Raw genomic sequence first — 14,491 nt, forward strand, 5'->3', positions numbered from 1 at the left:
ATACACTCTCATCTTTCTTATACACTGTCAAAATAATAACAGAAAATAATTAGCTACCTGTTGGAATAGGAATGACTCCAAAATGACAACGCTTCTTATAATTAATTCTCTTCTTTTTTTTTTGGTAAATAATAAAAGAACGATGAAGTTTATTCTGTGTATGAATATCAGATTTAAAGTACTAGCTAAAGAGCTTAAAAATACGAATAACTTCTTTATTCCATAATCATTTCTTGTACCAAACCAAAAGCCCGGATATTATTTAAAATTATTTAGTAGATGACATGTAATTTGTTGTATGGGTCAAGGTATACTCAGCATCCTGAACTATTTTTTTAGGTGCCTCCAGTATCCTAAAGTAATTTTTAATGCGTTTAGTGTCCTAAAGTAATTAAAATGATGCACCTATGTCCCATGTTAACAAAAATGTTATATTGTCCGTTAATGCCATGATTCAGCTTAAGTTTGACCCAAAAATCCTACCCCATCTTTTGCTGGCGGACCTAGAAGTTTTCTTCGACGGAACAAATTAATTAAGGTAAGTGTCGATTTGCAATGGAATGATTCAAAATCCAAAACAATGGATGAAAATCTTATTACCCCAACAGCTATGATGACCCGTATAATGACAGGCACGAGAGCGATGTAAGTAACCCAAGCGTCCCTCTTCCTGTTCACAAAATAAGCGAAGGGAGTGGTTGCTCCAATGGCCTAGTTAAACACCACTGGGATGTACTTGAGCGAGATGTTTTCACAGACGATGGAGAAGCAGAAAACAACACTCAACCCACAGATTTTCACCAACTGGCTCGTTGATTTTATGCTTTGAAATGGGACAATGTTCATCTCCACTGGTGGGAGATAGAGTTGAATATTGAACCCTAATTTTTTCTCTCTTTTGCTCTAAATTATTGCATCAATTGCTCTTTAGTTTTAACAGAAAACAACGTGGCAAAAAAAGGTTTTAAAAGAAAAAAAAACTAAAATTTGAGTTAGCAAAAAACCATATCAATAATTTGATTTTTTTGGGTCAAATTTCAGCTAAATCATGACATTAACAATAAAAAATAACGTTTCTATTAGTCTAGGATAGGGGTGCACCATTTTAATTACTTCAAAATACTGAATACACTAAAAATCATTGTAGGACGTTGAACGCTCTTGAAAAAATAATTCAAGGTGTTAAACGCACCTTAACCCTTTTTGTATTGTACTCATTATTATTTATCCTAACTTCCTCAGCAAATCCCTAATTCCCATTGTCCCTGAGAACATAATCATGTTGCCCACTTCCTCCTTGTTGCCTACGACAGCTGCTTCATCTTTTGTTCATGATTTTCATTCAAAATTTTAATGTAACTAACATAATTAACTATTTTTAACATTCACAGATTAGTTATTCATATCTTATATTAACTGTCTGAGTTAGTACATCCATATACCTCCCAATCTCTGCCACCTTTCTTTCTAAAATTCTGGTAATGGCATTTCCCCAATGTTCAATATATAAATCTAATTTCAAGGATTATAGAGGGAAAGTTCAGGAGATCAAATATTTCAATTCCTCACAAATAAATGGTAACAAGACCGTGACTTTCAACTGAAAATTGTAGGGCATGTCGTTTCTGTAAACACAGTGGTTAGAATGAAGTGCTATGGGTTTGCGTAATCACCGATAAAATGGCAGCAAATATCCTAAATTTGAATAGTGACTTTGCAGCAAAATGACATCCAAAGCAAGAATTAAACCAGCTGCCTCGCACTTACCGTTTGAAAAAGATAAATTCCACTTATCTGACCACAAAAAACAGAAATTTCAACACTCTGAACAAAAGGTTTGAAATTAAAAAAAAAAAGGTTAATATAATGACTTACCCTCATAATTTGCCTTCATTTTACTTTTGGCCAGGGGTGAAAGAGGTTCATTTTACTTTTGGCTAGGAGTAGAAGGGCCTATAGTCTGGCCTGCATTTTACTTTTGGCCTTTCAAATGTTAAACCCAAACTTTTGATCCCTCAAGTTTATTCTATTTAAAATTCTTAATCCCTCTAATGTAAAAAAGACTTGGTGCTTATGTTAAAAGCGTTAACCATGATGATGTGTCACTAACACCATTTAATTCACTGGTGTGGCATGCTAGATTGACTTATGACTTGGAGATCTTTCTTAAGCTTTGTTTGGTTGGAGGGTTTTTTAGGAGAGGAGAGGGGAGGGGAGGGGAGGGGAGGAGTGTGTTTGGTTGGGAAAAATAGAGGGGAGGGGAGGGAAGAAATTTGTCTTTTAGTGCTCCCCTCCCCTCCCCTCCCCTCCCCATGCTTCCCTCTAAATTTGGAGTTTTTTGAAGGGGAGAGAAATGTTATATCTAATGTTGACCAAACTACTCATACTGACTTTTCAATATTTTAAGTTTGTCCATCTTATTAAAAAAAAATTTCACTTCTTTCTCTTTTTAGCCACTAATAATATTTGATAATTATAATATTATAATATATACATATTATATATATTAATATATACATATCATAACATGTGTGTATTATAATTATATATCATAGCATATGTGTATTATAATCTCAGATAACATGCATATATATTAATATATACATATCATAACATGCGTGTTATAATTATATAATATATACATATCATATATATTAATACATATATTTATAAAATTAATGAGATAGAATATTAAATTTTTTATCATATTTTCTAATTTTTTTAGTTTTATCATTTTTTTAATCACATGTAAGTGAGTTAATTGGTTTTTTTTTGAAATTGATAAATTAAGAAATAATAATTTTGATATAACTATTGTAATAAAAAAATAAATCAGTCTAAATATAGAGACAAGGACATATTTGTCAATTTATAATTACCTCCCCTCCCCTCCTCTTATGAACCAAACAAGAAATCTCTCATCCCTTGCCCTCCCCTCCAACCAAACAAAACCATGACCTCCTTTCCCTTCCCCTCCCTTTCCTTTAATTAACCTCCCTTCCCCTCCCCTCCCTTCCGTTGAACCAAACAAAGCCTTAAACAAAAAAAAAAAAAAAGACTTCTTGTACTGGCGGGTGACTTGGAAATTTAAAAACAAAATGGAGGTGAACTGTAAAACGCACGCCCAGGAAAGACAAAGGAAAAGGGAAAGCTAGGGCATAAGGGGAGATCGCTTGAGGTTAAGGGGAAAAGAGAAACTTAGGGCATTGGGGTTAGGTATAAGACGGATGTCGAAAGTCAGAGAAGATCCGGCAAAGGCAAAAAGAGGTCTGATAAAGGTCGAAGAACATTTGACATTTTAACTCCGTTGAAAAGTAAATCATTCACTTTCTTCCACAGCCTTTGATTTGCTCTACAATCTCGTCTTCTTCTCTATCTTCTGCCATGTATGCAATTTTTATGAAAGTTCCTCCTTGAGCACCATGGGTAGAAGGGTAGCTCAAAGGGGCAACGAATAAAGTAAAGGTGGAGATGAAGTCATAATTCTTACTTCACGGACAAGACAAAATTATGGTAGGAGGTTCGTTAAGTGTCCAAATTATAAGATTAGTGGATTATATCTTTATCTAATAATTTGAGTGAGCTACTGGGGTAAAGAATTTATGTTATTGTTTATTGTTTGACATATATGAGCGTTGGAGGTACAATTACTTTGATCAATTTGATGGACCAATTGACAATCCTTTTAGATGAGCTGAAGAAGAAGAAGAGAATGTTGACTGTATAAGGAGACTAAGTTTCTAGAACGTGTCATGTGTGTTGTGGCTTTTGTGAATGTTGTTTTTAGTTTGGAAAGTACTGAATCTGAATTTGTAAACTTAGACGCTAAGGTTGTATTTTAGTTGAAGATGGGTGTTAATCTGTATAACTGTGTATTTTAGAGATATTTGAATTGATTAATTGATAGCATACGAGGAGGCGTTGAATATGAAGGTCAGGAAGCCCAAATAACACTCCCTCAATTAGAAACCTAGCAAGCCCTCCAGAATGTTCAAGGGATTTATAGCTCTAGAATGCTTACATGGAGGAGGACATGGATCATTCCTTGGATGATGAGACGGATACATGCGGAGCTTAACGTGACATATGGAAGGCCACCCCAAAAACCACCATGGCATATAAGTCATTGGAGTATGAACACTTGGACCTTGAGAAAGATAAGAGCACGTTCTAAGAGCCCAAAAAGAGCATTTAAAGCCAGTTTTCATGTTGTTGAAGGCCCAACACAATTATATATGCATGGAGGAGTCCATTGGAGCTATAATCTTTTAAATTGGAGCCCAAATGCATTATGCTATGGACCATGGGAATTCCAGAACGTGATTCAACCACATTCAAACCCAAATGGATGTCTAAAAGGCCCATTTATGGTTCTGGACGTGAATAGCAATGAAGGTCCGTTTGGAAGGTCCAAGAAGCATCAAGAGTGATATTATTGACATTAATTAGGATTCTGTTTGTTTTAATTAGTTTCCTATTTTACAGTTTCCTATTTTCAAATAGCATATTTGTTCTTGAAGTTTAAGTTATTTCCTTTTATTTCTATATAAGAAATGATGCCTCCCATAGTCAAATAATCATTAATGAGGCATCATCCCTAGCATTTATGTCTAGAGTGTTCTATGGTTGCCTATATATAGGCTACGTTTTTGTACTTAAAACAGATTTGAATGAATGAATTTTAGAGAATTTTTATTTCTCTTGAGTGAGCTTTGCTTGCCGCCTCGTATTCTCGGGGGAATACTCGACTGTATCAAGGACTGATCATCCTTGTGGTGTCTCCATGGCTAGGGTTGTAAGAGACAGGTTCTCTTAAGGTCATACCTTTGATCGTTCGTCTAGTTTCCTAACTTGTTTCTAGCCGATCCGTATCCGTTCCTTATATCATTTGGTATCAGAGCTAAGGTTTGCTAGCTTTCAAGTTCTATCCTTTTGGTGTTTTCATTTTTGTTGCTTTCTCTATTGCTTCCGTTTTTCTTTCGTTTCCATTCTTCTCATTCTGTCTTCCTCCTTTCTTCCTTATTTTCATTCCTTTTATTATTTTTTTTCGTTTTTTCCCCTTTTCCTCTCCTTCCCACCCATTGTTTTTTTTTTCTGTTCACTTGACTTGCTTTGCTCTTTTGAGTAGCAAAAAAAAAATTAAAAAAAATTCGTGAAAAAAAGAAAAAAAAAAGTGCTGTTGTGTTGAGACAAAAAAAAACAAAAGAAAAAAAAAGGGACTGCAAAGTTGCTGAAAAAAAAATTCGAAAATTAAAAAAAAAAAAGGAGAAAGTTTTAGATTTTAGAGATTGCAGCATAAGAGACAAGTTTCCTAATTTGAAAGAGCTTCCATTGCAAGTCACAATTAATTTCCTAAATCTTTATACTTGGGTGGTAAGATTCCTACTTTCCTATTTCTACTTTCCTTTATTTTATCTAGTTTCCTATTTTGAATTACTTTCCTTTTCATATTACTTTCCTATTTTTCTTTCTTCAAGTTTCCTTCTTTCTTTTGTTTCCTATTTGTTTTCCTTCCTTTTCATATTACTTTCCTAATTTTAGTTCTTTCCTTACAAGGTACTCACTTTTCTAAAGTTGTCTCAAGGTAGTACCTTTCCTAATTACTTTGTTTCCTATTTTCCTTTACTTTCGCAACCTTATTTTCATTTTGCAATTTCTGCCTCCCTTTTTCCATGTTTTTTTTTCCTATCCATTTTTTTTAAATCATAAACTTCTTCTCTCCTCATTTTGCCCCTCCTTTCATTCCATCCTCACGTTTGGCCTATCCTTTTTTCCCCCTCTTTCACATAGTCATTGGTTTCTTACCAATTTTGGTTGTGAAGATTATCACAAACTAACATTGTCTCTTGATTTTGTTGAGTTTCAATCAAGAATATTATAGGAGGCAAGCTTGAGTGGTAAAAGGCAAGAGTGTTATGCATCAATTTAAAAGCCAAATTTGAGAGAAACATGAGTGGCATAAATTGTTTTGAGTGAATCATGTGAGTAGAGTGGTGAGGTCCATTCTTCTCCCTGTTTCTAACCTTTCAGGTACCAAATATGTATGGTCATAAAGAGCTTAGGGAAGATCTTAACTTCTTCCTAAAAGAAGTCCAAAAGCTAAATGCTGAAGTAGACCATTTGAAGTCTAATCGCAGCTCCAAGTCTAAAAGAGACTTGCATAGAAGGTTGCAGGAGTTGAAACAAGGCTCCCTAAATGTTGAGAATTATTACAATGAGATGGAGTTAGCTATGATTAGAGCTGGTGTGAAAGAGACTCCAGGAGCCATTATGGATTGTTTTATACGTGGGCTTAATCCTAGATTAGCCCGTGTTGCAGAAATGTGCAGTTTCATGGAGATTGAAGATTTGGTTCCTCTACTTAGCAAGCATGAAAAAGAACTCAAGAAAAGACAATGCTCCTCTTCAAAGAAGAATGATCAAGAGAAAGATGTCATCTCCACATACAATTCAAATGACATTGACTCCAGTGTTGTGGATAATTGTAAAAAAGAAGAGAGCTTGAGTAAAGAAACAAGTGAAGTATCTCACTGTTGTCAAAATAATGAGAGAAAAAAAGAGAGTGTTGAGTTGAGTGAAAAGAAAGATGAAAAGAATTTTGAGAAAAAAGAGGTTAAGAGTGATTGCAAGGATAATTCTTTGATTACTAACCATCTTAATCATTCTTTGCCTTATGATTCTAGTGTGTTGCAGGTAGTCGATTTGACTCCTAAAGAGTCATCCGATGGATTCTCATTTCATTCAAGCGATATTGAAAAACATTCTGATGGCCTAAATTTTGTTATTCCTAATGACTTGTCTTTAAGATGCTGTGAACTTCATACATTGGATTTTAATTGTTACATGAATTTTGTTGTTCATTTGTGTTCTTATCATATGCATATTGTGGTTAAGAGGCTTTCCTATTATTTGGATTTTGTTATTGCTTTAGTTTATGTTGTCGGTGCACGAGGAATTGAAATGATCATTTATATTTGGATGCATGTGAGAAAGAAAAGCTTTCTAACCCAGAGCAATTTTCACCAACTTTCAATATTAGAGTATCCTCATGTGACTTCAAGGAATCAAGATCCTTTTCAAGATCTTGCCAGGACCCATAACATAACTTACATGATTTTTCTACTCAGTAAGTATTGTTTTCAAATTATTTTTGCAAATTCTAACTTCTTTCCTTTTGATCCAGGTCAAGATTCGAGGACGAATCTTTTCGAAGAGGAAGGGAATGATAGCATACGAGGAGGCATTGAATATGAAGGTCAGGAAGCCCAAATAACACTCCCTCAATTAGAAACCCAGCAAGCCCTCCAGAATGTTCAAGGGATTTATAGCTCTAGAATGCTTACATGGAGGAGGACATGGATCATTCCTTGGATGATGACACGGATACATGCGGAGCTTAACGTGACATATGGAAGGCTACCCCGAAAACCACCATGGCATATAAGTCATTGGAGTATGAACACTTGGACCTTGAGAAAGATAAGAGCACGTTCTAAGAGCCCAAAAAGAGCATTTAAAGCCAGTTTTCATGTTGTTGAAGGCCCAACACAATTATATATGCATGGAGGAGTCCATTGGAGCTATAATCTTTTAAATTGGAGCCCAAATGCATTATGCTATGGACCATGGGAATTCCAGAACGTGATTCAACCACATTCAAGCCCAAATGGATGTCTAAAAGGCCCATTTATGGTTCTGGACGTGAATAGCAATGAAGGTCCGTTTGGAAGGTCCAAGAAGCATCAAGAGTGATATTATTGACATTAATTAGGATTCTGTTTGTTTTAATTAGTTTCCTATTTTACAGTTTCCTATTTTCAAATAGCATATTTGTTCTTGAAGTTTAAGTTATTTCCTTTTATTTCTATGTAAGAAATGATGCCTCCCATAGTCAAATAATCATTAATGAGGCATCATCCCTAGCATTTATGTCTAGAGTGTTCTATGGTTGCCTATATATAGGCTACGTTTTTGTACTTAAAACAGATTTGAATGAATGAATTTTAGAGAATTTTTATTTCTCTTGAGTGAGCTTTGCTTGCCGCCTCGTATTCTCGGGGGAATACTCGACTGTATCAAGGACTGATCATCCTTGTGGTGTCTCCATGGCTAGGGTTGTAAGTAGAGCCGGGAAAACGGGCCGAGCCCGTCGGGCCAGCCCGTTTAAGCCCGTTTAAGTCGAGGGCCGGGCTTGTATTTTGGAGCCTTGAAAGGGAAGTCGGGCTTAAAAGGGCCAGCCCTGTAGGGCCGAAAAATAAACGGGTCGGCCCTGTAGGGCCACGGGCCGGCCCGTTTAGGCCCGCCAAAATTTTTTTTTTTTAATTTCTGTCTTTTTTTCTTAACTTAAAAAAGAAAACCCTAACATTTTAAACATAGCATACTCTTAGTTTTACTATAGTTGTGGGAAAAATAACCAAAAAAACATGAAAATTGTAAAATTTAAAACTAGGTATATTCATAAAAATATATTGTTATTTATAAGTTGTCAAAACCTATTAAAATATTGTATCTATCATTTTTACAGTCTTTATTTATCATTCTCCCATATTTTTTATACTTGAAATATAATTGATCAAAAAATCTTTTAAACTAAAATAAAGATCTATATCATTTTTATAGTAGAAACAAATTTAGAACTAAGAATGATGGACTCTTTTCTTTTTTGTCGGTATGATAAATGATTATTCTTTATGTATACTATGTTTGTTAGTTAAACTTTTTCCGCATTGTAATTATCTACTGAACTTAATGCTTATTTAGTTGTTTATGTCTGTCCTCTATTTAGTTTGTTTATTCAATAGACTTTATTATACTGTAATATATATTTAGACATGATAGTGTTTATATTTGTGACTCAATTTTATTTATATTTATACCTTTTATTAGTAATTTTTATTGTTTCATTTTTATTATTTTGATAAAATATACCAAAAAAATAAAAAAAATTATTTTAATTAAAAAGACCAAAAGCCCGCGGGCTAGCCCGAGCCCGTCATCTCACGGGCTGGGCTTGAAAAAATGACTTATTTTTAGAACTCGGGCTTAAACGGCCGGCCCGTTTAAACCCGAGCCCGTCACGGGCCGGTCCGTTTTCCCAGTACTAGTTGTAAGAGACAGGTTCTCTTAAGGTCCTACCTTTGATCGTTCGTCTAGTTTCCTAACTTGTTTCTAGCCGATCCGTATCCGTACCTTATATCATTAATGTTCATATACTTAGCAGGGAAATCGAAGAGACTTTGTGATGAGAATTTGGTGTTTGCTGCTAATTGTTAAGTCAGATGCAATTTAAGCATTGAGGTATTTTGGTGAAAACTGTGTATTGTTTCCAGTTCGGCTTGCTCAATGCATGGACTCCATTCCTCTCTTATCATTTATTCACCTAATCTTTGATACACTGCATTTCTCTCCTTCTACATTTCCTCTCACTTTCTTCCCTTATTTTGCGTTGGTTTGATATCAAAGGTAATGTAATTGCAGTTATTGAGCGTTAACAGCATCAAATTAAATCCAAACATGGAAAGAAATCTGTGAAGACCTTACCCATTATTCTCATCCAAATTATTAATATTTACGAGTCATTTGACTTCCTATTTCTTTTATATATATATATATATATATATATAATGATCACTTGAGTGTATAAAGCAAGGAAGATTTGGGGTAAGGCAAACCATTGTCACAAATTTCAAAATAGCATCACCAGTTTAATTGGTTAGAAAAGAATAGGGCTGGTAATACGGGCCAACCCGCGGGTTGCGGGTTGGCCCGTGACGGGTTGAACCCATGGCGGGTCAGGCTGAGAAGGCTCGTTTAAAGGCGGGTTGGCTTTTAACTAACCCTAACCCGCCAAGGTGGGTTGGTGGGTTGGCCCGCCAACCCGCCAACATTTATTTATTTATTTATTAAAATATTTTTTTTACTTTTTAATATTTTTTTCTTATATAATATTTAAAAATAATAATAAACTTTTTGTTTTTTCTTGAAATATTTGATCAAAAGTACCAAATAAATTATATAAGTATTTTTTAATATTTTTTTAGATAGGATATACTATATAATAATATAATTATAATAATTAAAAAATTTTAAAAAATAAAAAAAATAAATGCGGGTTAGCCCGCGGGTTGGCAGGCTAACCCGCGGCGGGTTGCGGGCTTGGCGGTGCGGGTTAAAAAGGCTCGTTTATTGGCGGGTTGGTTTTTGGCCAACCCTAACCCGCCATTTTTGACGGGTTGGCGGGTTGAACCCACGGGTTCAACCCATATTACCAGCTCTAGAAAAGAATAATAAATACTCAACCAAAACCCAAAGTCTGCGAAGTATAGGCTAATTTTGTCATTAACATGACTTTTTAGTTTTATTTATAAAGCATTTTCAACATATTTCATACAAATCAAGAAAAATCTTAAACTATATTAACTCTCTATAAAATATAATAATTTTCTAACTTTAATCATATTTAATAGGGAAAATCCTAATAAAATCTGACTGAAATACCTAAACCCAAATTAAGGCTTACATTTTTAACAAATTCTTAATGAGGCCATGAGGCCTAATTTAGAATTTTTGGATGTTGTCCAATGACTTAAATGCCTCCCTTTAATTAAAAATAAAAATTAATTATTTTACTCCTCCTAAGTAATCTCTCATCTCTTACGATTATTTTGTAGGAGTAAAAAAACACAAGTGATTTTATAGTTTTCAAATTTTTTGTATGTTTCATTAAAAGTTTTAAAAAAATATTCTAATAAAACATTTTAAATTACAACATAAATAGCTTGGAAATAAATATTTTTTTTGTTGATAAATATTTATTTTAAGATTTTAAAGTATCTTAATTACAAGAAATATTTAATACTAAGTTATTATAAATAACCTTTTTGGTTGGAATTGCTTAAGTAAATGAAACTAACAAAATTATGAGAACTTAGTATTAAATATTTTTTGTAATTAAGATATTTTAAAATTTTAAAATAAATATTTACCAACAGAAAACAAAAAAAATTATTTCAAGACTATTTATGTTGTAATTTAAAATGTTTTATTAGAATACTTTTGAAAGTTTTGTCTATATGTACAAATTCTAAATACTGTAAAATTGCACATATGTTTTAGTCTAAAAAATAATCATAAGATATGAGGGACAATTTGGAAAGATAAAAAAAATCAAATTTTCTTTTTAATTAATGAGAAACATTCTGGTTATTTAACAACATTTAGAAATTCCTAATGAGACTTCATAGCCTAATTAGTAAATTATTAAAAGTGCAGGGTTTTATTTAGATTTAGGTATTTTAGCAGGATTTTATTGGGATTCTCCCTATTTAATATATACACTTTTTTTAAAAAAAGGACAAAAGGTGCAAATTTGCCCTAAATAAACTGTTATGAACTATGAGTGTCAGGAAGTTTTTTAAATCTCAATATCAACGCGGAAGTTACAAAAACATAGTAATTTTATCCTAACCGTTATCTCAGTTAATTTTGACCTTTAGTTTGACCAAATTACTTAGGTGGCATGCCACATGAGATATCACATCATTAACTCTTCCTTCCTCTATTCCAAATCACTCGCCACCTCATCATCGCCTCTCAAACTTCCTTTGAGTTCCAGAAAATTCCCCTCTCTCTCACTCGTACTTTTAAGCCCTTTAGAATGCCCAACAAGAAGCCCTTCACTACCCCCCCCCCCTTTTCTCGTCTTCACCATTTGCCTTCATTGTTGTTGCCCCTCCGTCCCTTTCTTAGAGATTCAAGAATCGCTCACCATTGATGATGGATACCGGGGCTGATGACCGCGTCGGAGAAGGAGATGGACTAGTTTCTGTTGTTGCCGTAGCCGTTGATGATGGATATAGGGGCCGATGACGGCGTCGGAGATGGAGACCGCCTAGTTGCTGTTGTTGCAGTAGAAGTTCACGGGAAGCATTGGGTCGATCACTCCGTTTGCTCTTACTTCGGCATCGGAGGTGGAGACGGAGATCACAAATATAGATTCGCATATCCGAAAGCCCAGTAGCTGCAAAACAACCGTCTCCTCTCGCTGCTAATTCAATCGATTCGGAGTGTTGGATGACCATATCACTGCCGACCACTGTGGGATCGAAGGATATGCTCTGTTGTTTTTTTTTTTTTTTTTTTGGGGTTTCAGAAGATTGAGTTCCTCGTTGTGTCTTCCTCTGCTAGTTGAAGATTTCATCTTCATGCTTCTTTTTCCATCGTGGTTCGAGATTTCATCTTTGTGCTTCTTGTTGTCTTCTCTCGCAGGTTCTCACCATTTATTAGCATTTATTACCACAATAGGATTTATGGGTTTCAATCTCCAAAATTGTGTTCGATTTATGGTTTCTAAAATTTATATTTTTGGTTTGTGTTTTTCTTTGAAATCTGAATTGCAGGGAGAAGGACAAAAAATCAATTTGGAGTGTTGAGTTGTTCTCCTTCACAAATCATCGTTAGCAACTCAAATTTGGCAAAAAAAAACTCCCGAGATCTTTCTTGCGAACCTTTTTATTTTATCAGAGTGATTGTGGTGTGACATAGAGATTTTGACAAAACCTCTTCGTTATCATCTGCAAATTTTTTGTCATAATATCATTTCCGTTTTTGCACATATGTGATGATCTCGTTCTGCAGTGTTGGATTCTTGGGTTGGTTACTCTGTCTTCTTTCTCTTTATTGCTCTCTCTCCTCTGTACATTGATGGCGTACTGGAACTTAAAAGAAAAGGGAGAGAGAGAGAAGGGGGTTCTGAAACTCGCAAGGGGGTGAAGGAGGGGATGATGTGGTGGGGGTGACGTGGAATAGAAGAAATGAGAGATGATGACATGGCATGCCACATAAGCAATCTGGTTAAATTAACTGTCAAAATTAAATGAGATAATGATCGAGGCAAAATTGCTACGTTTTTTGTAACTTCCGGGTTGATATTAAGACTTAAAAAACTTCCTGACACTTATAACTCAAAAAAACTATATATACTGTAATAAATAAAAAATAAAATAATATATTCATATTAAAAATTTAATAAAATAACTTATAAATAGGGAGAAAAAAACCTTCTCAGGAATATAATTAAAGTCCCGAAAATCTATGAGTAGCAAACCCATGACTCCAGCAGTTTAACAAAAAGGACAAAAAGACAAACATATACTATAACCGCAGAATCGGATCATGAATTTTGCGATAATCATGTACTAAAACAGAGCACATTACATGTCATTGTACAAGATAGGAAAGGAACACAAAAGTCGGCCATCTATTTACTTTTTGTATACCATCTGCAATATAAAACTAATAACAAAAACTAGTAATCAAAGAACAAAGAACAAAATAAAATAGCACGGAAGCTTGATTGATTGTAGAAATAATAATAATAAAAATAGAGCATTTAAAGAGCACATCACAGCAAAACATTGCTCATGTTTTTTTGCCGAACGGATTGAACAGAAAGAATTCTTGGCTGTGAACCCAATGGGATGCTAATGAGAATGTTCCTGTGACCTTCACAGACAGTCACTGGCGCCGACTGAAATGATGATGGCTATGTAAGACTTCTCGGGCTGTGGGTGCTCCTTGACCTAACCCGCTTCCTTTTTCCTTCAGGCTTCAATCATGTTAGGCTTTCCCCCCTCAACGCATTTTGTTTTATGCGTGCCCTTCTTCAAAGGGGAGCTTGGGAACTGCATGATCACCTAAAAATATTTTATCTCATAAAAGTACTTTTTTAAGTGATTGTGGATTTTTCCAAACACTTCCTAAATCAAACATCCAAGTTAGCAAAATGATCACCAAGTCTTGTTACCCAGTCAACATGCCACATCAGCAAATTAGACAGTGTTAGTGACACGTTAGCATCATTTACGCAGCGAACATAAACACCAAATCCTTTTTAAATTAGGGGGACTAATAGTTTTAAACGAAATAAACTTGGGATCAAAAATTCTGATTTGAAATGATAACCAATGACTGTATTACTAGGGAAAAAAAAACTACTCCATCTTAAATGAATAATGTGATAGAGATGAGATCTACAAGCACGAAGACGAAGTAGATGATCAGAAGCTGAAAGAAATGTTGCATAAATAATTTACCACTACCTTCAATCCTTGAGCTAGACAAATATTAAGAAAATAAGTTATTTATTTGTAATAATAAATAATTTATTTTAAAAATATCGTCATTAATCATATGCGATGGAATTACCCCTTAAGGAAAACTCCTTAACGTGTAATTATTACTTGGAGTAAAATAAATAAATATTAGAAACAAAATAAATTAAAATATTATATTTAAAACCAAATTAAATATCTAATTAATTCTTACTCCTCTAGTCCTACTCATAGGGTAGAGAAAAAATTTTTTGTCTTATTCATAAGGCAAAGAGAGAAACTTTTGCCATGAATAGAAAATTTTACTCTTTATTTCTTGTGTTGACATTATTCTTATAAGATATAATGTATATTAAATATGAATAAAATTAAAAAACTAT

This window comes from Neltuma alba, unplaced genomic scaffold (assembly GCF_004799145.2).
Source record: "Neltuma alba isolate B1F8T4 unplaced genomic scaffold, ASM479914v2 tig00000217_pilon, whole genome shotgun sequence".
In the NCBI taxonomy this organism is placed as follows: domain Eukaryota; kingdom Viridiplantae; phylum Streptophyta; class Magnoliopsida; order Fabales; family Fabaceae; genus Neltuma; species Neltuma alba.